The following is a 24,440-nucleotide window of genomic DNA, read 5'->3' as shown; positions in this document are numbered from 1 at the left end:
CCCCTTCGCCTTAAACCTATGTCCTCTGGTCCTCGATTCCCGTACTCTGGGCAAGAGACTCTGTGCATCCACCCGATCTATTCCTCTCATGATTTTATACACCCCTATAAGATCATCCCTCATCCTCCTGCACTCCAAGGAACAGAGACCCAGCCTGCTCAACCTCTCCCTAGAGCTCAGGCCCCTCTAGTCCTGGCAACATCCCCGTAAATCTTCTCTGTACCCTTACCAGCTGGACAATATCTTTCCCATAACCGAACACAATATCTCTGTCATTCATCATATTGTTTACAGTGTACTATGTTTACATGTTCTGTTGTGCTGCTGCAAGTAAGAATTTCATTGTTCTATCTGGGAGATAATGACAATAAGATGCTCTTGACTGTTGTCCCTTGAGTTCGGTGGGGACACCCCTCAAACAAAGGAAGGGACTCAGGTAGAAACAAAGAACTGCAGATGCTGGTTTATACCAAAGATAGACACAAAGTGCTGGAGTAACTCAGCGGGTCAGGCAGCGTCTTTGGAGAAAAAGGACAGGTGACGTTTCGGATCGGGGCTTTGTAGGATCTGAAGTCTTCGAGTCTGAGGAAGGGTCCCAACCCGAAACGTCACCCACCAGGTCTGTAGGTTGTTTGGCATTATCTTTGGCTCTATCGTCATTCACCTTATTCCCTTTATCATATATCTGTACACTGTGGACGGCTCGATTATCTTTCCGCTGACTGGTTAGCACGCAACTAAAGCTTCTCACTGCACCTCGGTACACGTGACAATAAACTGAACTCAAACTGAAACGCAAAATCAGACTTCGGGAAACTTGCAATTGTAAATTGTCCCTAGTGTGTAGGGGAGTGCTAGTGTACAGAGTGATCGCTGGTCGATGAGAACTCAGCGGGCCAAGGGGCCTGTTTCCACGCTAAAATCTAAAGTCTAAAATGGATCAAAGCAAAATATCAGAGAGAATAAACTCCTAACAAACAGCCGCGCCTGGTAATTAGATGTCGGCACTTATTGACAGCTCCAAGTTCAAGTGCTGTTTACTTGCTTTGAAGATTAATTTAGCAGATCAATACATGTTAATTTGAGGGGCGAGTGTGCGTGCAGAGTGGAGAGCCAGTGAGATTGCACTAGAACCCGCTGCTCTAGATGTCAGCTGATCTACATCGGTGAGACTAAGCGGAGGTTGGGCGATCGTTTCGCCGAACACCTCCGCTCGGTCCGCAAGAACTTTCCTGACCTCCTGGTGGCTCATCACTTCAACTCCCCCTCCCATTCCCAATCCGACCTCCCTGTCCTGGGTCTCCTCCATTGCCAGAGTGAGCAACACCAGAAATTGGAGGAACAGCACCTCATATTCCGCCTGGGGAGCCTGCATCCGGCGGGCATGAACATTGAATTCTTCCAATTTTGTTAGCCCTTGCTGTCTCCTCCCCTTTCTTAGCCCTCGAGCTGTCTCCTCCCATCCCCCAGCCCTCGGGCTCCTCCTCCTCCTTTTTCCTTCCTTCTCTCCGCCACCCCCTATCAGTCTGAAGAAAGGTTTCGGCCCGAAACGTTACCTATTTCCTTCGCTCCATAGATGCTGCTGCACCCCCTGAATTTCTCCAGCATTTTTGTGAACCTTCGATTTACCAGCATCTGCAGTTCCTTCTTGAACAGATTGCATCCTTCGTTGAGCTGTTGTGGCAGTAGGCAAATTGTAATGGGTCCAAATCTCTTCACCTTATCCTTCCGTATCTCTCGTTTCCTTCCTCCCCCTAACCCTCAGTCTGAAGAAGGGTCTCGACCCAAAACGTCACCCATTCCTTCTCTCCAGAGATGCCGCCCGTCCCGCTGAGTTACTCCAGCATTTTGGTGTCTATCCTGGGTCCAATTTCTTGTTACGGTAGGAGTCGTTACTGACCAGCGATCATCCGTAAACAATTTCACAGACTAGGGACAATTTACCAAAGCCGATTAACCTACAAACCCGTACGTCTTTGGAGTGTGGGAGGAAACCAGAGTACCCGGAGAAAACTCACGTGGTCACACAGAGACGGTACAAACTCCATGCAGACAGCAGCCGTAGTCAGGATCTAACCCGGGTCTCTTGTCCTGTGAAGCAGCAACTCTACCGCTGCGCCACCATGCCATATACTCATAAGCATTAATATTAGAACATCAATTTTAAGAAGTCATGCACTTAGCCTGAACCATCTGTCTCGGAAAGTGTTGCAAATTATAAACATGCCAAAGTACCCATGCCTCATAAATAGTTTAGTTAGTGGTGTAGTTTTAGTTTAGGGATACTGCGCGGAAACAGGACCTTCGGCCCAACGGGTCTGCACCGACCAGCGATCCCCGCACACTAAGTAAGTAAGTAAGTTTATTGGCCAAGTATTCACATACAAGGAATTTGCCTTGGTGCTCCGCCCACAAGTAACAACATGACATACAGTGACAGTTACGAATGACTCAGAAAACACTAAACATTAATAATAATAAAGCATTCATGATAAAACACCATTGATCAAGCATGTGAACCAACAAAATACCAGGTCAAAGGGAGGCTACAGATTTTTGGCTGTTGAGTAGAGCTAACACTGTCCCACACACACTAGGGACAATTTACATTTACACCAAGCCAATTAGCCTGCAAGCCTGCACGTCTTTGGAGTGTGGGAGGAAACCGGAGCACCCGGAGAAATCCCACGCTGGTCACGGGGTGAAACGTACAAACTCGGTACAGACAGCGCCCCTGGTCAGGATCGAAACCCGGGTCACCGGCGCTGTGAGGCAGCAACTCTACCGCTGCGCGACCCGTGAATAAGTTAAATAAAGTAAATAAGGAGACCAGGGTCAAAATCTTTTCAGCACTAGGGGGAGGGGGGGGAAGCTTACAAGGTCACCTGAAGGTCAAAGATGCGAGCACTGGTTAGACAGGGATGTCTAAGAGATGGATCACACTTAATCAAATGAACATCTAATACATTGTAATCATGTGAGGTCATCCGAGATGCAGATACGATAAACTAATCACCCATAAGGGATGGTGCGAGTTGCTGGAGATGGCAGAAATCAAGAAAGGAGTCGTCCTAGACTTATGTCATCTATCTTCTTCTTGCCAATGATACGCGTGGATCAATTTCCCTGACAGGATAAGCATCGGGTCAATACCTCCCAGAGTAAAACACACCTGGGTTTCACTGAAGAAGCCTGTGTTGATATTACCCCTATTTTTAGTTCAGTTTAGCTTAGTTTAGAGATACAGCGCGGAAACAGGCCCTTCGGCCCGCCGGGTCCGCGCCGACCAGCGACCCCTGCACACCATCCTACACCCACTAGGGGACATTTTTTAATTTTAACCAAACCAATTGAACTACAAACCTGTACGTCTTTGTGGGAGTGTGGGAGGAAACCGATGATGTCGGAGAAAAACCCACGCAGGTCACGGGGAGAACGTACAAACTCCGTACAGACAGCGCCCGTAGTCGGGATCGAACCCGGGTCTCCGGCGCTGCAAGCGCTGTAAGGCAGCGACTCTACCGCTGCGCCACCGTGACCGCCCTATCGTTAGACTTGAGAGATACAGGGTGGATACAGGCCCTTCGGCCCACTAAGTCTACGCTGACCAGTTTATCACCCCACACACTACGATACGATAGAACTTTATTTTTCCCACGAGGGAAACTGATCTGCCAACAGTCATAAAACGCAAGATACATGAAACATGAAATTAAAGTGAGGAGCGGAAAAGATTGGGGGAAGCATTATCCTATACATCTTCTTTAGACGTTGCCCCGCTCAATCGGCATGGTGGCGCAGCGGTAGAGTTGCTGCCTTACAGCGCTTACAGCGTCGGAGACCCAGGTTCGATCCCGACTACAGGTGCTGTCTGTACGGAGTTTGCACCTTATCCCTGTGACCACATGGGATTTCTCTGAGATCTTCGGTTTCCTCCCACACTCCAATGACGCCAGCATCATCAGAGACCCACACCACCCAGGCCACACACTCATTTCACCCCTGCCATTGGGAAGAATGTACAGGAGCCTGAAAAAATGGAGCAGCAGGAACGGGGGCACTGATTGTGGACGATCAGCCACGATCATATTGAATGGCGATGCTGACTCAAAAGGGCCGAATGGCCTACTCCTGCACCTATTTTCTATGTTTCTATGTTTCTATGAAAACTGTAACTTTAAAACTTAAAGCACACGGCATTGGGGGTTCAAAATTCTTACAAAAAAACTTACAAAATTCTTAAGGGGTTGGACAGGCTAGATACAGGAAGATTGTTCCCGATGTTGGGGAAGTCCAGGACAAGGGGTCACAGCTTAAGGATATGGGGAAATCCTTTAAAACCGAGATGAGGAGAACTTTTTTCACACAGAGAGTGGTGAATCTCTGGAACTCTCTGCCACAGAGGGTAGTTGAGGTCAGTTCATTGGCTATATTTAAGAGGGAGTTAGATGTGGCCCTTGTGGCTAAGGGGATCAGAGGGTATGGAGAGAAGGCATGTACGGGATACTGAGTTGGATGATCAGCCATGATCATATTGAATGGTGGTGCAGGCTCGAAGGGCCGAATGGCCTCTACTCCTGCACCTAATTTCTATGTTTCTATGTTTCTATGTAACGTCCAGGTTCAGGAACAGCATCTTCCCTACAACCATCAGGCTATTAAACAGTACAAACTCCAACTAAACTCCGAACTGTTGTACAACAGACTTGGGGCATTTTTGTTTTCGTACTATATATATATATTTTTTTTAATTTATTGAACTTATGTTTGTTATTTATTAAGGCATCTACTGAGTAATGAATGCTGCTGCAAGTAGGAATTTCATTTCTCTGTGTCGGGACATATGACAATAAGCACTCTTCACTTGACTGTAACGGAGCATGTATGACCTGGAGTTTAGAAGGATGAGAGGAAATCTTATTGAAACGTATAAGATTGTTAAGGGTTTAGAAACATAGAAATATAGAAACATAGAAAATAGGTGCAGGAGTAGAGGCCATTCGGCCCTTCGAGCCTGCACGGCCATTCAATATGATCATGGCTGATCATCCAACTCAGTATCCTGTACCTGCCTTCTCTCCATACCCCCTGATCCCTTTAGCCACAAGGGCCAAATCTAACTCCCTCTTAAATATAGTCAATGAACTGTGGCCTCGACTACCCTCTGCAGCAGAGAATTCCAGAGATTCACCACTCTCTGTGTGAAAAATGTTTTCCTCATCTCGGTCCTAAAAGATTTCCCCCTTCCTTGTCCTTAAACTGTGACCCCTTGTTCTGAACTTCCCCAACATCGGGAACAATCTTCCTGCATCTAGCCTGTCCAACCCCTTAAGAATTTTGTAAGTTTCTATAAGATCCCCCCTCACGTTTGGACACGCTAGAGGCAGGAAACATGTTCCCGATGTTGGGGGAGTCCAGAACCAGGGGCCACAGTTTAAGAATAAGGGGTCAGACATTTAGAACGGAGACGAGGAAAAACTTTTTCTCATAGAGAGTGGTGAGTCTGTGGAATTCTCTGCCCCAGAGGGCGGTGGAGGCCGGTTCTCTGGATGCTTTAAAGAGAGAGCTAGATAGGGCTCTTAAAGATAGCGGAGTCAGGGGATATGGGGAGAAGGCAGGAACGGGGTACTGATTGGGAACGATCAGCCATGTTCACATTGAATGGCGGTGCTGGCTCGAAGGGCCGAATGGCCTATTCCTGCACCTATTGTCTATTGTCTATTGTCTATCTCCACTGGACCTTGCCCATGTAAGCTGCAAGAATATTAACATTAAACATCACATCTAACGAGCATTTTTGTGTATGTTTCAACCAGCATCTGCAGTTCCTTCCTACACATCACGTTTAATCAGGAGGCCTCCATTTGCATGCAGTCTAATGACCACATAACATCTTTTCATTCATCGCCAGGTGCCAATGCGGTTCTTTATGAAATCTAATTACTCATTTGCTGCTTATTGATTATGTTTAGAACTCTGATCCAACAGTTATGCAATGAAAGATTCTTGGGGCACTCGCCATGAAAACTTCCTCCACTAGAAACCTCCAAGTCCAGGAGCAGCTTCTTCGCTACAACCATCAGGTCATTAAACACTACAACCTCCAAATATGCTCCGAACTACTGTATATAGACTTGGGGGCACTGTTGGGGTGTGAGATTGCAACCTTCACGTGGTCCGCCCTGTTTCGACGAATGCAATCAACCTGGCGTCCACACGTGAAGGCTGCAATCTCCCACCCCATTAACTTGAGTGTGGAATCAAGTTAGATCAAATAGAACAAGTTGTTCTACAACTTTAGGCTGTACACGCCATACGCAAGAAGAAGAAGGAAGGATGTCAACAAAATAGAGAGAGTACAGAGGAGATTTACTAGAATGTTGCCTGGGTTTCAACAACTAAGTTACAGAGATAGGTTGAACAAGTTAGGTCTTTATTCTCTGGAGCGCAGAAGGTTAAGGGGGGACTTGATAGAGGTCTTTAAAATGATGAGAGGGATAGACAGAGTTGACGTGGACAAGCTTTTCCCTTTGAGAATAGGGAAGATTCAAACGAGAGGACATGACTTCAGAATTAGGGACAGAAGTTTAGGGGTATTATGAGGGGGAACTTCTTTACTCAGAGAGTGGTAGCGGTGTGGAATGAGCTTCCAGTGGAAGTGGTGGAGGCAGGTTCATTGGTATCATTTAAAAATAAATTGGATAGGCATATGGATGAGAAGGGAATGGAGGGTTATGGTATGAGGGCAGGCAGGTGGGACTAAGGGAAAAAAAAGTTGTTCGGCACGGACTTGTAGGGCCGAGATGGCCTGTTTCCGTGCTGTAATTGTTATATGTTATATGGTTATATGGTTATTATTTTTGACTTTGTACTATTATTGTCTATTTGTCTGCTTGTTTTTTTATATATACACTTAATTTTTGTTGTTGTTGTCATTGCTGTTTGCATATATTTCATTCAATTCTCCAACGTACCATCTATATCTCTCGTTCCCCTTTCCCGCTCCCCGACTCTCAGCCTGAAGAAGTGTCTCGACCAGAAACGCCATCTATTCCTTTTCTCCAGGGATGCGGTCTGACCCGCTGAGTTGCTCCAGCAGTTCGTGTCTGTTTTGTCCACAATCAAGTATAGTTCACTATTGTCCCGTGTACCGAGGTACAATGAAAAGCTTTGTTGTAGCCTGCTGTGCAGTCAGCAAAAACACTAGACATGATTATAATTAAGGTGTGTCCACAGTGTAAATATACAGGATGAAGGGAATAATGTTGAGTGCAAGATTAAGTCCGATTAAAGATAATCTGAAGGTCTCCAATGAGTTAGAAGGAGAATGAGAATTGGAGGAGCAGCACCTCATATTCCGCTTGGGCAGTCTGCACCCTAGCGGCATAAACATTGACTTCTCCAATTTCCGGTAGCCCTTGTTGTCTCCTCCCCTTCTCAGCTCTCCCTCAGCCCTCGGGCTGCTCCTCTTCCTTCCTCCTTTCTTCTCCCTGCCGCCCCCCCCCACCCTACATCAGTCTGAAGAAGGGTTTCAGCCCGAAACGTTGCCTATTTCCTTCGCTCCATAGGTGCTGCTGCACCCGCCGAGTTTCTCCAGCACTTTTGTCTAGCTAGAAGTTGAGTCAGGACCACACTCTTGCTGGTGAGAGGACGGTTCAGATTTAGTAGGAACCTGAGGGGCAGCTTTCTCACGCAGAGGGGGGTTGAGTGTATGGAGCAAGCTGCCAGAGGAGGTAGTGGAGGCAGGTACTGTAAAGACATTTGGACAGGTAGATGGATGGGATAGGTTTAGAGCAGGGAGTCCCAACCTTTTTCATCCCGTTTACCCCTGGCAACTTTAATAGCGCATGACAATGTTATTTCACATTTATGAACAACTAATGATGAACAGATACTGGTACACCAGAACACAGTCAGTCAATGAGAAAAAATATGTACAAATCCAGAATCAACAAATTTACCCCCTGGGTAGACAAACCTTACCCCAGGTTGGGAACCCTTGATTTAGAGGGATATGGGCCAAGTGTCAAGGGAAATTGGACTAGGGCCATAGAAACATACAGCATGGAACTAAGCCCATTCAGCTCAACATCCACGCTGACCAAGATGCCACAACTGCGCTAGTCTCAGATACCCACATTTGACCCATAGCCCTTTTTGAGGAAGGACATTCTTGCTATTGAGGGAGTGCAGCGTAGGTTTACAAGGTTAATTCCTGGGATGGCGGGGCTGTCATATGCTGAGAGAATGGAGCGGCTGGGCTTGTACACTCTGGAGTTTAGAAGGATGAGAGGGTACCTTATTGAAACATATAAGATTATTGAAGGTTTGGACACGCTAGAAGCAGGAAACATGTTCCCGATGTTGGGGGAGTCCAGAACCAGGGGCCACACACAGTTTAAGAATAAGTGGTAAGCCATGTAGAAAGGAGACAAGGAAACTCTTTTTCGCACAGAGAGTTGTGAGTCCGTGGAATTCTCTGCCTCAGAGGGCGGTGGAGGCCGGTTCTCTGGATACTTTCAAGAGAGAGCTAGATAGGGCTCTTAAAGATAGCGGAGTCAGGGGATTTGGGGAGAAGGCAGGAACGGGGTACTGATTGGGGATGATCAGCCATGACCACATTGAATGGCGGTGCTGGCTCGAAGGGCCGAATTGCCTACTCCTGCACCTATTGTCTATTGTCTATTGTTTATTGTCTATTGTCTACCACGTACCTGTCCAAATGTCTTTTAACTGTTGTGGCATAGACAAGTCGGGCTGAAGGGCCTGCTCAGTGCTGTGTGTCTCTCTATTACTATCCCAAGAAGTAATCCCATCAAACAGAAGCACTAAAATGGAGATCAGTCATCCCCACTGTTTTAAAAGCAACACTTGGTGCTTGAGTCGAGTAGATCAATATTACTTGGAACATTTAGTATTAGCAGCAGTTTTCTGTCAGAATATAATGGCTGCCTTTAATACTCATGATAGCCACGGTTTAATTGGCAGCGCGCACTGAGATTCGGAGGCAATCACACTGTCAATATCATGGCTATTGATGGGGGCTAAACGGTCAATCAATAAACTATCGACTTGGACACTAACTTTGCTTTTTTTGTGAGTAGCATGTTCCTATTCTGGTCCTGAGGTGAAATGTGCTCTCGGGTGGAGCCGCAAACTGCAGACTTGCGGGAGGTATTTGCCTCTTGCTCTGACGGTCAATGGGATGAAACCCTTTTCACGGCCCCCCCCCCCCCCCCCCCCCCCCCCCCCCCCCCCCCCCCCCCCCCCCCCGACAATTTCCTAAATCACACCTTCTCTACTTTTTTTGCAGATAAAGATTGCAATTTTCGTTTTGAAATGTTGCCACGCCACCCGCAGAATGTTCTGTGAATCAAAGCAGCAGTTTGCCGCCTGCGCCGTTTTGCAAGTGTCTCATTGTCCGAAGGAGGTATTGATCTGGAAACGGTGCAGGGGTGTGACTCGGCATCGATAGCCCAGCTCTCTGCCATCCAGCAGGTGCTTCGAATCAGAAACTCGGCAGGTCAGAAGAGGTGATGGCAATGTGGTCAAAGACGGCGAGTCTCACCCCGGTCACTCCCACTTCACCCCTCTCCCATCAGGGAGGCGGTACAGGAGCCTCAGGTCACGTACTAGTAGGATGAGGAACAGCTTCTACAATAATACCATCACATTGCTGAACTCGGAGTCCCGCCGATAGATTTCTCCGGTCCCTCCGTCCCCATTGTTTAATTATTCTGTATTTTTTGATTATTCTGTATCTTCTCTCTTTCTTTTTTTTTTTTTTTTTTTTTTTTTTTTTTTTTTTTTTTTTTAAAATTCTTTATGCACAACTACTACGGACTGACGCAAAACTGCATTTCGTTGTACTCATACTTGTATTTGTGCGATGACATTAAAGTTGAATTGAATTGAATTGAATTGAATTGAATTGAGGTACAAGTCAGTGGATATATTTAAGGCAGAGATAAATAGATTCTTGATTAATCCGGGTGTTGGGAGGTTATGCGGAGAAGGCAGGAGAATGGGGCTGGGAGGGAGGGAGAGATAGATCAGCCATGATTGAATGGAGAGTATTGACGGGCTGAATGGCCTTGATTCTGCTCCTATCTCATGATTTTATAGCTAATATGCTCTAATTACCATTGAATCAAATCTAATAAACACAAACCAACTTCCCTTCCATTGACTCCATCTCCACCTCACGCTGCCTCGGCAAGGCCAGCAGCATAATCAAAGACGTGTCACAGCCTGGCCACTCCCTCTTCTCCCCTCTCCCATCAGGCAAGAGGTACAGAAGTGTGAAAACGCACACCTCCAGATTCAAGGTTTCTTCCCAGCTGTTATCAGGCAACTGAACCATCCTATCACCAACTAGAGAGCGGTCTTGAGCTACCACCTGCCTCATTGGAGACCCTTGGACTATCTTTAATTGGACTTTACTGGATTTACTTTGCACTAAACGCTGTTCCCTTTATCATGTATCTGTACACTGTGGGCGGGCTGATTGTAATTGTAATTGTAATTGTAAATCTTTATTGTCATTTCCTGAGTATTCGCATACCCAGAGGAAACAAAAAAACGTTGCTCAACCAGTGTCCATTCAGTTTCCATTACAAAATAAATAGGAATTAAAATTAAAAAATACATGTCATGAACAAATTTAACCCTCCAATAAACATTCAACAGCCGTTCCGACCAGCAGCGGCACAACAGTGGCTCTGCTGCAGTGTGGGGGGTTTGTGCGCGATACTTGGCAGGGGGGAAAGTTCATTTAACAGTCTTATAGCCTGTGGGAAGAAGCTGAGGAGCATCCTGCTGGTTTTGCAGCTGATGCTCCTGTACCTCTTCCCAGATGGCAGGATGGAGAAAATGTCATGCGATGGGTGGTAAGGGTCTTTGATGATGGAGATGGCTCTGTTGATACATCTCTTCCTGTATATGTCCAGCAGGAAGGGGAGTGGAGCACCAATAATCCTGCTTGCGGTCTTCACTATCCTGTCCAGTTGGTGCCGTTCGTACGCCTTGCAGCTCCCGAACCAGGAAGTGATGCCGTATGTCAGTGTGCTCTCGGCAGTCCCCCTATAAAAAGTCCGTAGATGTGTGGTGGGGAGGCCTGCTTTCCGTAGTCTTCGGAGAGGGTGAAGTCGCTGCTGGGCTCTCTTGACCAGAGCTGTGGTGTTGGCCGTGGACATCAGGTCATCAGACAGATGTAGTCCTAAGAACTTCATGCTGCTGACCCTTTCCACATCAGCTCCGTCGATGTGCAGAGGTGCATGGTGATGTTTCCCCGCCCTCCTGAAGTCAACCACCATCTCCTTAGTTTTTCCCACGTTAAGAATGAGGTTGTGGGATTTGCACCAACCTGTGAGCAGCTCCACCTCCCTCCTGTACGCCGATTCATCGTTGTCACTGATGAGACCCACTACTGTTGTGTCATCAGCGAACTTGCTGATGAAGTTGTTATTGAGTCTGGCAGTACAGTCGTGTGTCAGCAGACTAAACAGAAGGGGGCTTAGGACACAGCCTTGGGGTGAGCCAGTGCTCACGGCTATGGTTTTTGATGTCCTACTGCCCACCCTGACTGTCTGCTGAACAGGAGTTCAGGACCCAGCTACATGTGCCAGCATCAACCCCCAACAGCTCCAACTTCTCCACCAGCTGCTGCGGGATGATTGTATTGAAAGCGGAGCTGAAGTCTATGAAGAGGATCCTGGCATAGGTGTTTTTCCGATCGAGATGTGACAACACGAGGTTCAGTGTTGTTGAGACTGCGTCCTCTGTGGATCGGTTGGCTCTGTAGGCGAACTGCAGTCTTTCTGCTGACTGGCTAGCATGCAACAAAAAACCTTTACACTGGAGCTCAGTACATGTGACAATAAACTAAACTAAACTAATCTAAACTAAACTAATCTAAACCTTTGAAGAGTCTGAAGATGTGTCTTGACCCGAAATGTTACCCATTCCTTCTATCCAGAGATAGGGAAAGAAAGACACAAAACACTGGAGTGACTGAGTGTATCGGACAGCATTTCTGGCGAAAAAGAATAGGTGACGTTTTGGGTTGAGATGTCTGAAGTTGGTGTCTCAACCTGAAACGTCACCTATTCTTTTTCTCCAGAGATGCTGCCTGTCCCGCTGAGTTACTCCAGCTTTTTGTGTCTACCTTCAGTGTAAATCAGCATCTGCAGTTCCTTCCTCCTCATTCCTGAACGGAAGTAAACATGAGTGAAGAGGTGGATGCCATGGTTCATAGACAGCATTGTCTCACCACCCAGTAACAAGTCTGAGGGTTAGTTCTACACTGGAGTCTTGTAGACGCGCTCCATGGTCGACATTCCAGAGCACACAGGTCCTCAAGTTATAAGGCCACAAGGAACTAGGCCATTCGGCCCATCGAGTCCACATGGTCATTCAACATGATCATGGCTGATCATCCAACTCAGTATCCCGTACCTGCCTTCTCTCCATACCCTCTGATCCCTTTAGCCACAAGGGCCACATCTAACTCCCTCTTAAATATAGCCAATGAACTGTGGCCTCAACTACCTTCTGTGGCAGAGAATTCCACAGATTCACCACTCTCTGTGTGAAAAATGTTTTCCTCATCTCGGTCCTAAAAGATTTCCCCCTTATCCTTAAACTGGGACCCCTTGTTCTGGACTTCCCCAACATCGGGAACAATCTTCCTGCATCTAGCCTGTCCAACCCCTTGAGAATTTTAAAAGTTTCTATAAGATCCCCCCCTCAATCTTCTAAATTCTACCGAGTACAAGCCGAGTCTATCCAGTCTTTCTTCATATGAAAATCCTGACATCCTAGGGATCAATCTGGTGAACCTTCTCTGTACTCACTCTATGGCAAGAATGTCTTTCCTCGGATTAGGAGACCAAAACTGTACGCAATACTCCAGGTGTGGTCTCACCAAGACCCTGTACAACTGCAGTAGAACCTCCCTGGTCCTATACTCAAATCCTTTTGTTATGAATGCTAACATACCATTCGCTTTCTGCACTGCCTGCTGTTCCTGCATGCCTACTTTTAATGACTGGTGTACCATGACACCCAGGTCTCGCTGCATCTCCCCTTTTCCTAATCAGCCACCATTCAGATAATAGTCTACTTTCCGATAAGTAGAGTTTGCCCGTTCTCCCTGTGACCGCGTGGGTTTTCTCCGGGTGCTCCGGTTTCCTCCCACTTTCCAAAGACGCGCCGGTTTGTTGCTGTACGGTGTACAGTATATTGCCACAAAGTCATTGCATTGGCTGCGTTGAGATGTCTTAGTTTAGTTTAGTTTAGTTTTAGAGATACAACACGGAAACAGGCCCTTCGGCCCACTGAGCCCGCACCGACCAGCGATCCCCGCAACAGCGATCCCCCAGCAAACCGTGAGGGCAATCACGGTGGCGCAGCGGTAGAGTTGCTGCCTGACAGCGAATGCAGCTGCACAGACCGGGTTCGATCCCGACGGGTGCCGTCTGTACGGAGTTTGTACGTTCTCTCCGTGGGTTTTCTCCGAGTTCTCCCGCTTCCTCCCCGCGTTACCCCGCGTCCACGCCGTGACAACCTCTTTTTCGGGCTGTCGCCGAAAATGTCGTCCAAGTGGGACAGGCCCTTAAGTCTTGGCTGGCAGCCCCAACAAAGACCCCTTTGCCTCTTTGAAAAGCTTCTAGCTTTCCTCTAATTAATCGGACACGGCTCCTCAACATAAGGGCTGAGGACTTCAAACTGCGAGTGATGGAGGAGCAGATTGAGTTCTGCAGCAGATCGGATCAGGGCCAGTGTGGAGGCAAGTTGTCGGCTTGGCGACGAGCCTGCCAACGACCCCCGGGAGAGAAAGAAAGAAAAGACGAGAGGCGGTGAAAGACAAACAGAAGCGCACAGAGACGAGATGAAGAGAAGGGATAAGGAGGGACAGAAATGATACACAGAGAGAGACAGAGAGAGAGAAAGAGACTTGGCTAAAGAGAGACGGAGAAATGGTGAGAGATAGAGACAGTGACAGGGCCTGTCCCACTTGGGTGTCATTTACGCGTCACGCCGCACGACGCGCGCTTCGTGACGCGCACGTGATGTGTGCATGGCGCGCATGGTGCGCATTACGTGCCTGGTGACGTAAGCAGTGTGGGAGACACACACAGAGAGAGAGAAAGAGAGACATAATCACACAGAAAGAAAGGGTGATGTTGCAGGCAGAGGCAGTGAAAGACAACAAGGCAGCAATGGTGAAAGAGAAGGGCTGAAGGAGAGACTTGGAGAGAAAAACACAAAGAAAACGAGATGATACAAGAGTCACAATGAGGCAGAGAGAGACACTGAGAATGAGATACAGAGAGACAGAGTGAGATAAAGAGAGATACAAAGAGATGAATCATTGTGAGAGCGAGAAAAAGAGAGACTGAGAAACAGAGAGAGAGAGAGAGAGAGAGAAAGTGGGTCAGAGGACAGAGAAAGAGAGATATACTGTAGAAGCAGACAGGGAAGAGAGAGAGAGAGAGAGAGACAGACAGACAGAGAGAGAGAGAGAGTGGCAAAAACAGAGAGAGAGAGAGAAATGGACAGAGGGAGAGAGAGAAAGAGAGAGAGGGAGAGAGGGGGAGATAGAGACAGAGACAGCATGAGAGAGACAGATGCAGAGACAGCAAGAGATAGAGACAGAGAGCAGCAGGCAATGAGACAGAGAGAGATGGCATTTGAAATACTGGGCAGGCTGGGCGAGTGTTTTAAAACGAGGACCTTGGACACATATCGCTTTGTGATTTACGGCTTCCAGCCTCTGCCATTTGTCCTGGTGAAATCCATCATTCGTTCCACATCAACACATCTAATGGAGTGCAGGAGACAATCTGTTCCTACAGTGAGGACCAGCAGTCGCTGTACCGACTGGCTTTGTCTATGATCAATGGCTGAAGGACCACTGTTGACAAACCTTGGTGCTCCCTGTCATGGCAGCTCCCATTCATCATCACTAACATATTTCCAATGGATGCCATTTGGCCCATTGTGTAGTGTGACAGTAGGTTAGGGTTCAGGGTTAGGGACAGAGAGAATTAGACCCAATACCCCCCACTCTGGGCAGAACTTTGTTTTAAAATCTTCACCTTAGATACATATCGCTTTGTGAGTTTACGGCTTCCAGCCTCTGCCATTTGTCCTGGTGTTATATTCAATCATTAAGTTTCCACATCAACTGTGGTAATGGAGTGCAGACAACGATGATCTGTTCCTACAGTGAGGAGGTGGCAGATCTAGCTGCACCAGGAGAACAGCCTCCTTTGTCAAAAAAACGAAGGAGCTGAAGGACCACTGTTGACACATCATTGGGCGTACACCCTGTAAGGATAAATGGGGATCCATTCATCAGGGTGAACATATTTCCAATGGATGCCATTTGGCCCATTGTGTGGCATGTGTAGGGTTGCGGTTAGGGTTAGGGACGGTCAAATTAGACCCAGTCCCCCCACTCTTTCCCAGAACCCTGTTTCTGCCAATCTTCATTTAGATAATATTGAGTATGGAAGTTGGGAGGTCACGTTGCAGTTGTATAAGACGTTGGTGAGACCACATTTAGATTATTGTGTCAGTGTTACAGGAAAGATGTTGTCAAGCTGGAAAGGGTATCATGAGAAGATGTTGCCAGGACTAGAGGTTCCTGAGCTATAGGGTCAGGTTGAGCAGGCCGGGACTCTATTCCTTGAGAGCGCAGGAGGTTGAGGGGGTGATCTTATAGAGGTGTATAAAATCATGAGAGGAATAGATCGGGCAGACGCACAGAGTCTCTTGTCCAGAGTAGGTGAACCGAGGACATAGGTTCAAGGTGAAGGGAAAAAGATTTAATAGGAATCTGAGGGGTAACTTATTCACACAAAGGGTGGTGGGTGTATGGAACAAGCTGCCAGAGGAGGTAGTTGAGGCTGGGACTATCCCAAAGTTTAAGAAACAATTATTTGAAGTTATCTGAAGAAGGGTCTCGGCTGGAAAGGGTACAGAGAAGATGTTGCCAGGACTATTTTCTCCGCTCCACAGATGCTGTTGCACCCGCTGAGTTTCTGCAGCATTTTTGTCTCCATTAAGAAACAGTTAGACAGGTACATGGATGGGACAGGTTTGGAGGGGTATGTTCTCAACGCGGGCAGGTGGAACTAGTGTAGCTGGGACATATTTGACCGGTGTGGGCAAGTTGGGCCAAAGGGCCTGTTTCCATGCAGTATCACTCTATGACTCTCTGAGATGGAGTTCCCTGATTACTATTGGAAGCTGAATAACCATATAACCATATAACAATTACAGCACGGAAACAGGCCATCTCGGCCCTACAAGTCCGTGCCGAACAAATTTTTTTTTCCCTTAGTCCCACCTGCCTGCACTCATACCATAACCCTCCATTCCCTTCTCATCCATATGCCTATCCAACTTATTTTTTAAATGATACCAATGAACCTGCCTCCACCACTTCCACTGGAAGCTCATTCCACACCGCTACCACTCTCTGAGTAAAGAAGTTCCCCCTCATATTACCCCTAAACTTCTGTCCCTTAATTCTGAAGTCATGTCCTCTCGTTTTGAATCCTTCCTATTCTCATGAACATTAATCTGGGATCCATTAGTTTTATGATGCAGCTTTATAGGACTTTAACAAAAATTCACTTTAACCAGAAATTTGAGTAATATTGGTCACTCCATTACAATAAGGAAGTGGAGGGCTTCAGAGAGGGGTGTAGAAGTGGTTTACCAGAATGCTGCCCGAATTAGTTCAGTTCAGTTCTGTATCAATTTAGCTTGTCACATGTACAGCAAAATGTTTTTGTTGCGTGCTAACCAGCCAGCGGAAAGACAACACATGATTACAATCGAGCCGTCCACAGTGTACAGATACATGATAAGGGAATAACGTTCAGTGCAAGGTAAAGCCAGCAATGTCTGATCAAAGATAGTCCGATGATCCCCAATGAGGTAGATAGTAGTTCAGGACCGCTCTCTGGTTGTGGTAGGGTGGTTCAGTTGTCTGATAACAGCTGGGAAGAACTGGAGGTGTGCGTTTTCACACTTCTGTACCTTTTGCCTGATGGGAGAGGGGAGAATAGGGAGTGGCCAGGATGCGACTCGTCCTTGATCATGCTGCTGGCCAGAGAGTTGTGAGTCTGTGGAATTCTCTGCCTCAGAGGGCGGTGGAGGCCGGTTCTCTGGATGCTTTCAAGAGAGAGTTAGATAGAGCTCTTAAGGATTGCGGAGTCAGGGGATATGGTGAGAAGGCAGGAACGGGGTACTGATTGTGGATGATCAGCCATGATCACATTGAATGGTGGTGCTGGCTCGAAGGGCCGAGTGGCCTACTCCTGCACCTGCCCTTTGCGCCCCCTTGCGATCTCTCCCCATTTAGAAAATAATCCCTGCCTTTATTCCTGCTTCCGAAATGCATGACTCCATACCTTGCTACACTGTATTCCATCTGCCACTTCTCTGCTCACTCTCCCAACCTGTCCAAGTCCTTCGGCAGAGTCCCTGGACAAGCTTTAGTTTGCTTTCTCTGGAGTGGCAGAAGCTAATGAAAGACTTGATGGAAGTGTATAAAATATGCGAGGCACATATAGGGTAAACAGAATATTTTTCCCATGACAATTGGGAGAATAGTTTAACTTGTATCATGTTGTATATTCCATGTTGTATCTTTAGATTTTCGACTTTAGAGATATTGAGCGGAAACAGGCCCCTTCGCCACACCGAGTCCGTGCCAACCAGCGATCGATCACCACATACACTAACACTATCCTACACACTGGGGATATTTTATCATTTTTACCAAATCCAATTAACCTACAAACCTGTGTTTAAGAAGGAACTGCAGATGCTGGGGAATCGAAGGTACACAAAAAAGCTGGAGAAACTCAGCGGGTGCAGCAGCATCTATGGAGCGAAGGAAATAGGCAACGTTTGAAGAAGGGTTTCGGCCCAAAACGTTGCCTATTTCCTTCGCTCCATAGATGCTGCTGCACCCGCTGAGTTTCTCCAGCTTTTTTGTGTACCTAACCTACAAACCTGTTCATTTTTGAAATGTGGGAGGAAACTGGAGCACCTAGGGAAAACCCACTTGATCATGGGGAGAACGTACAAACTCCATACAGACAGCACCCATTGTCAGGATCGCACCCGGGTCTCTGGCGCTGTGAGGCAGCAACTCTACCGCTTTCTAAACTAAACTAAACTAAACTAAACTAAACTAAACTAAACTAAACTAAACTAAACTAAACTAAACTAAACACAAACTAAACTAAACTAAACTAAACTAAACTAAACTAATGTGAACTAAACTAAACTAAGCTCAGAGTGTTGAATCATGCATTTTCTTCAGCCTCCAAAATAAATTCAAGGAACTTGTGGAGTTTGCTGTGAGGGATTCTTCACTACAAGCCAAAGAGAATCCCCGCCCTGGTCCCAGCTTAGCCAGCTGTCAACTCTGTCAAATACCTGAAACACTCCGAATATTTCCCAGAAACTAAAAAAAGATAGGAGTTTACCACATGAAGAAAGCGGGAACTTAATATAGACACAAAACGCTAGAGTGACTCAGCGGGACAGGCAGCATCTCTGGAGAGCAGGAATGGGTGACGTTTCGGGTCGAGACCCTTCTTCAGACTGAGAGTCAGGGGCGAGGGAAACTGGAGATATGGAAGGGTACAAAGAGAATGTAAAGTGTGAAAACGACAGATCAAAGCAGACGATGATCAAGGAAATGTTGAACGGTTCACTGTTGGCTGAGGGGAAGGTGACAACGAGGCATACAAACTAAAATTAATCAGGAGGGCAGTGAAATTAGTCGGAGAACTAGGGTGGGGGAGGGATGGAGAGGGGGAAAGCAAGGGTTACTTGAAATTAGAGAAATCATTATATTGGGGTGTAAGCTGCCCAAGCAAAATATGAGGTGCTGTTCCTCCAATTTGCACTGGAACTCACTCTGACAGTGGAGGAGGCCCAGGACAGAAAGGTCAGTGTGGGAATGGGAGGGGGAGTTGAAGTGTTTGGCAACCGGGAGATCGCGTAGGCCTGGGACTTAAAGTCTTTAAAACAGAAAACACTTAAATACTCAGAAGGCTTGAAATAATGTAAATCATCAAACCTCAAGAGAATTTTTGAATCACGGTTTGAAAGACTATTCACCATAACATAAAAATTAAAAATAAATCTGCAGATGACAGAAAATCCCAGACAATAGTTGGAGTCATAGAAACATAGAAACATAGAAACATAGAAACATAGAAATTAGGTGCAGGAGTAGGCCATTCGGCCCTTCGAGCCTGCACCGCCATTCAATATGATCATGGCTGATCATCCAACTCAGTATCCCGTACCTGCCCTCTCTCTCCCTCTGATCCCCTTAGCTACAAGGGCCACATCTAACTCCCTCTTAAATATAGCCAATGAACTGGCCTCAACTACCCTCTGTGGCAGAGAGTTCCAGAGATTCACCACTCTCTGTGTGAAAAAAGTTCTTCTCATCTTGGTTTTAAAGGATTTCCCCCATATCCTTAAGCTGTGGCCCCTTGTCCTGGACTTCCCCAACATCGGGAACAATCTTCCTGCATCTAGCCTGTCCAACCCCTTAAGAATTTTGTAAGTTGTATAAGATCCCCTCTCAATCTCCTAAATTCTAGAGAGTATAAACCAAGTCTATCCAGTCTTTCTTCATAAGACAGTCCTGACATCCCAGGAATCAGTCTGGTGAACCTTCTCTGCATTCCCTCTATGGCAATAATGTCCTTCCTCAGATTTGGAGACCAAAACTGTACGTAATACTCCAGGTGTGGTCTCACCAAGACCCTGTACAACTGCAGTAGAACCTCCCTGCTCCTATATCAAATCCTTTTGCTATGAAAGCTAACAAATCATTCGCTTTCTTCACTGCCTGCTGCACCTGCATGCCTACTTTCAATGACTGGTGTACCATGACACCCAGGTCTCGCTGCATCTCCCCCTTTCCTAATCGGCCACCATTTAGATAACAGTCTGCTTTCCTGTTTTTGCCACCAAAATGGATAAGTCGCTGGGAATACTCAGCTGGAGAGCTGCTGGAAGAACTCGTCGGATCAGGCAGCATCTGCGGAGAGAGATGGGCGGTCGACGTTTCCAGTCGAGGTCTTTCACCTTTCATCTACCTCCACAGATGCTGCCTGACCCCTTGAGTTAATCCAGTGTTGTCTTTTTTTCCCCACATCTGCACTCTCTTGTGCCTCCAACACACTCAGCAGGTCAGTCAGCATCCGTAGAGAGAGGAACAGTTAATATTTGCGAATGGAGGGATATGGCAGGGACTGAAGATATGAGCAGGTTCTGGCATTCTGTGCAGCACAGACGCTGTGGGCCGAAGGGCCTGTTCTTGTGCTACACTGTTCTGTGTTTGTGTTCTAATTCAGCTGACACACGGTCTTTGAAGTGAAATGCCGACTGTGTGCCTCTTTGTGGATGCTGCCTGGCCGGCTGCACGCATCCAGCAATGTCTGATGTTATTCGTAAGCTGTCTAACAGACAGAGCTTTGCTATAAGGCAAATAGACGCATTTCGATAAAAACTTTACACCGTGAAAAATTAAGTTATAAAGACAAAATACAAAGTACCGGAGGAACTCAGTGGGTCAGGCAGAGGTTATCCACTTTGGCGGCAAAAACAAGGGGGCAGATTATTATCTCAATGGGGTTAGGTTATGTAAGGGGGAGGTGCAGCGAGACTTGGGTGTCCTTGTACACCGGTCACTGAACATTGCCGTGCAGGTACAGCAGGCAGTGAAGAAAGCTAATGGAATGTTGGCCTTCATAACAAGGGGATTTCAGTATAGGAGCAAATAAGTTCTTCTGCAGTTGTATAGGGCTCTGGCGAGACTACATCTGGAGTATTGCGTACAGTTTTGTTCTCCTAATTTGAGGAAGGACATCCTTGTGATTGAGGCAGTGCTTCACGAGATTGATCCCCGGGATGGCGGGACTGTCATATGAGGAAAGATTGAAAAGACTAGGCTTATATTCACTGGAGTTTAGAAGGATGAGGGGGATCTTACAGAAACATCTAAAATTATAAAAGGACTGAACAAGCTAGGTGCAGGAAAAATGTTCCCAATGTGGGGCGAGTCCAGAACCAGGGGCCACAGTCTTAGAATAAAGGGGAGGTCATTTAAGACTGAGGTGAGAAAAAACGTTTTCACCCAGGGAGTTGTGAATTTGTGGATTCCCCGCCACAGAGGGCAGTGGTGGCCAAGTCACTGGATGGATTTAAGAGAGAGATAGATAGAGCTCTAGGGGCTAGTGGAGTCAAGGGATATGGGGAGAAGGCAGGCACGGGCTATTGATAGGGGACGATCAGCCATGATCACAATGAATGGCGGTGCTGGCTCGTAGGGCCGAATGGCCTCCTCCTGCACATATTGTCTATGTTTCTATGTACCTTTGGACGGAATGGTCAGATGACATTTTAGGTCAAAACACTTATTCAGATAATTGTGTTATTGCTGCGTGAAAAGGGGTGAGTTTAGTTTAGTTTAGTTTAGTTTAGTTTAAAGATACAGCGCGGAAACAGGCCCTTCGACCCACCGAGTCCACGTCGGCCAGGGATCACCCCGTACACTCACGCCAAGTTACAATTTTACAGAAGCCATTTACCGTACAAACCTGTACGTCTTTGGAGCGTGGGAGGAAACTGGAGCACCTGGAGAAAATAAACACACACAGGTCGCGGGGAGAACGTACAAACTGCTTTATGTTATTAAAAAAATCAAGTTATAAAGACAAAACGGAAAGCGCTGGAGGAACCGCGCGGGCCAGGCAGCATTTCTGGAGGGAATGGACGGGCGATGTTTCAGGTTGAAACACTTATTCAGACAAAGTGTGTGACTGGGTGAAGGGTAGCTCGGGGCTGGAGAGTTTCAGACGTTCAAACTTGCAATAACAATTTTCAACGTGACTTTTCCAAAAGGATTTTCAAAATTAATGGCCCTTTCAACAGCAATAAGTTTATTCTTGCCGCTGCAAGCTAAAAATACACCAGCTGAAGAGACAATGTAGCACAGGCCCGGCTCAGCTGTTCCCTTACAGCGCCAGAGTCCCAGGTTCGATCCTTACCACGGGTTGCTGTCTATGTGGAGTTTGCATGTATTCCCGGTTTCCACCCACATCCTAAAAGTCGTGGGGGTCTGTAGGTTAAGTGCTCTCTGTAAAACTGTCCCCTAGTTTGTGGGGAGTGGATGAGAAAGTGGGGATAACATGGGACTAGTCACCACTAGTCAGAGGGTGGTGAATCTGTGGAATTCTTTGCCACAGAAAGCTGTGGAGGCCAAGTTGACGGATATATTAAGGCAGAGATAGAGAGTTTCTTGATTAGTGTGGGTGTCAGTGGTTACGGGGAGAAGGCAGGAGAATGGGGTTAGGAGGGAGAGATAGATCAGCTATGATTGAATGGCAGAATAGACTTGATGGGCGGAATGGCCTAATTCTAATATGATCTTATGATCTTATGAACTAGCATGAGCTCGGTGGGTCAAAGGACATGTATCTCTAAACTAAACTGAACTAACTTAAGACGTAAAATGCTGGAGAAACTCAGAGGGTCAGACAGCAACTCTGAAGGAAGTGGATAGGTGGCGCTTCAAGTCGGGACTGAGGAAGGGTCTCGACCCGGTTCCCGGGTGCTGTGATTCAGTGGGTCCACCACTGGCCCAAACCTGGCCCATTCAGTGTCCGAAAAAGGCCCCCGACCTAAATTGTCACCTAACCATTTTTCTCCAGGTCTGCTGCCTGACCCGCTGAGTTACTCCAGCACTTTGTGTCTTTTTCTATTTCAGTTGTTCCCTGTGTTGTTGTATGTTATTTATTGATCATTTATTTGCATCTGTGCCTAAATGTAAGAAGAATGAACTGCAGATGCTGCTTTATACCGAAGATAGACACAAAGTGCTGGAGGAACTCAGCAGGTCAGGCAGTGTCTCTGGAGACCATGGATAGGTGACATTTCAGGTCGGGAACCTTCTTAAGACTGAAAAATCCTGATCTGAAACGTCACCTATCCATGTACTCCAGAGAGGCTGTCTGACCTGCTGAGTTACTCCAGCACTCTGTGTCTTGTTTTATAGTATAAACCAGCATCTGCAGTTTCTTGCATCTGCTGAACTAACTAGTGGTGTGAATAGAAGCATAGAAACATAGAAAATAGGTGCAGGAGTAGGCCATTCGGCCCTTCGAGCCTGCACTGCCATTCAATATGATCATGGCTGATCATCCAACTCAGTATCCTGTACCTGCCTTCTCTCCACACCCCCTGATCCCTTTAGCCACAAGGGCCACATCTAACTCCCTCCTAAATATAGCCAATGAACTGGCCTCAACTACCTTCTGTGGCAGAGAATTCCAGAGATTCACCACTCTCTGTGCGAAAAATGTTTTTCTCATCTCGGTCCTAAAAGTTTTCCCCCTTATCCTTAAACTGTGACCCCTTGTTCTAGGCTTAGGAGTTAGGATGGTTAGCATGCTACACTAGATGGGCCAAAGGGTCTGTTTCCATGCAGTATCTCTAAACTACCTCTGGGTAGTTCCTCCCGCCCTAACATATGATGAAAGAATGTGTTCATTGTAATTTAGAAGGATGAGAGGGGATCTTATAGAAACATGTAAAATTATTAAAGGATTGGACAGGCTAGATGCAGGAAAAATGTTCCCGATATTGTGGGAGGCAGAATCAGGGGTCACAGTTTAAGTCTGAAGAAGGGTTTCGGCCCGAAACGTTGACTATTTCCTTCGCTCCATAGATGCTGCCGCACCCGCTGAGTTTCTCCAGTACTTTTGTCTACCTCACAGTTTTAAGGGGTAGACAAAAATGCTGGGGAAACTCAGCGGGTGAGGCAGCATCAATGGAGCGAAGGAATAGGTGACGTTTTGGGTCGAGACCCTTCTACATTTATGACTAAGACGAGAGAAACCTTTCTCACCCAGAGAGTTGTAAATCTGTGGAATTCTCTGCCACAGAAGGCAGTGGAGGCCAATTCACTGGATGCTTTCAAGAGAGAGTTAGATTTAGCTCTTAGGGCTAACAGAATCAAGGGATATGGGGGGAAAGCAGGAATGGGGTAATGATTTTGGATGATGGAATTCTCTGCCTCAGAGGGCGGTGGAGGCAGGCTCTCTGGATGCTTTCAAGAGAAAGCTAGATAGGGCTCTTAAAGATAGCGGAATCAGGGGAGTAGTCAGGAACGGGGTACTGATTGTGGACGATCAGCTATGATCACATTGAATGTCGTTGCTTGCTCGAAGGGCCGAATGGCCTACTCCTGCATCTATTCTTTCTATGTTTCTCTGTTAATCAACCGAGTGCCCAGTCTAATAAACAGCGACTGGGAGCAGATTACTCCTGCTTCGAGGAAGAAGGCTGGTGTGATGCAGATACGGGAGGCTCGGGGGGGTGGGAGG

The sequence above is a fragment of the Leucoraja erinacea genome, chromosome 13 (genome assembly GCF_028641065.1).
Source record: "Leucoraja erinacea ecotype New England chromosome 13, Leri_hhj_1, whole genome shotgun sequence".
In the NCBI taxonomy this organism is placed as follows: domain Eukaryota; kingdom Metazoa; phylum Chordata; class Chondrichthyes; order Rajiformes; family Rajidae; genus Leucoraja; species Leucoraja erinaceus.
This window is presented reverse-complemented; position numbering follows the sequence as displayed.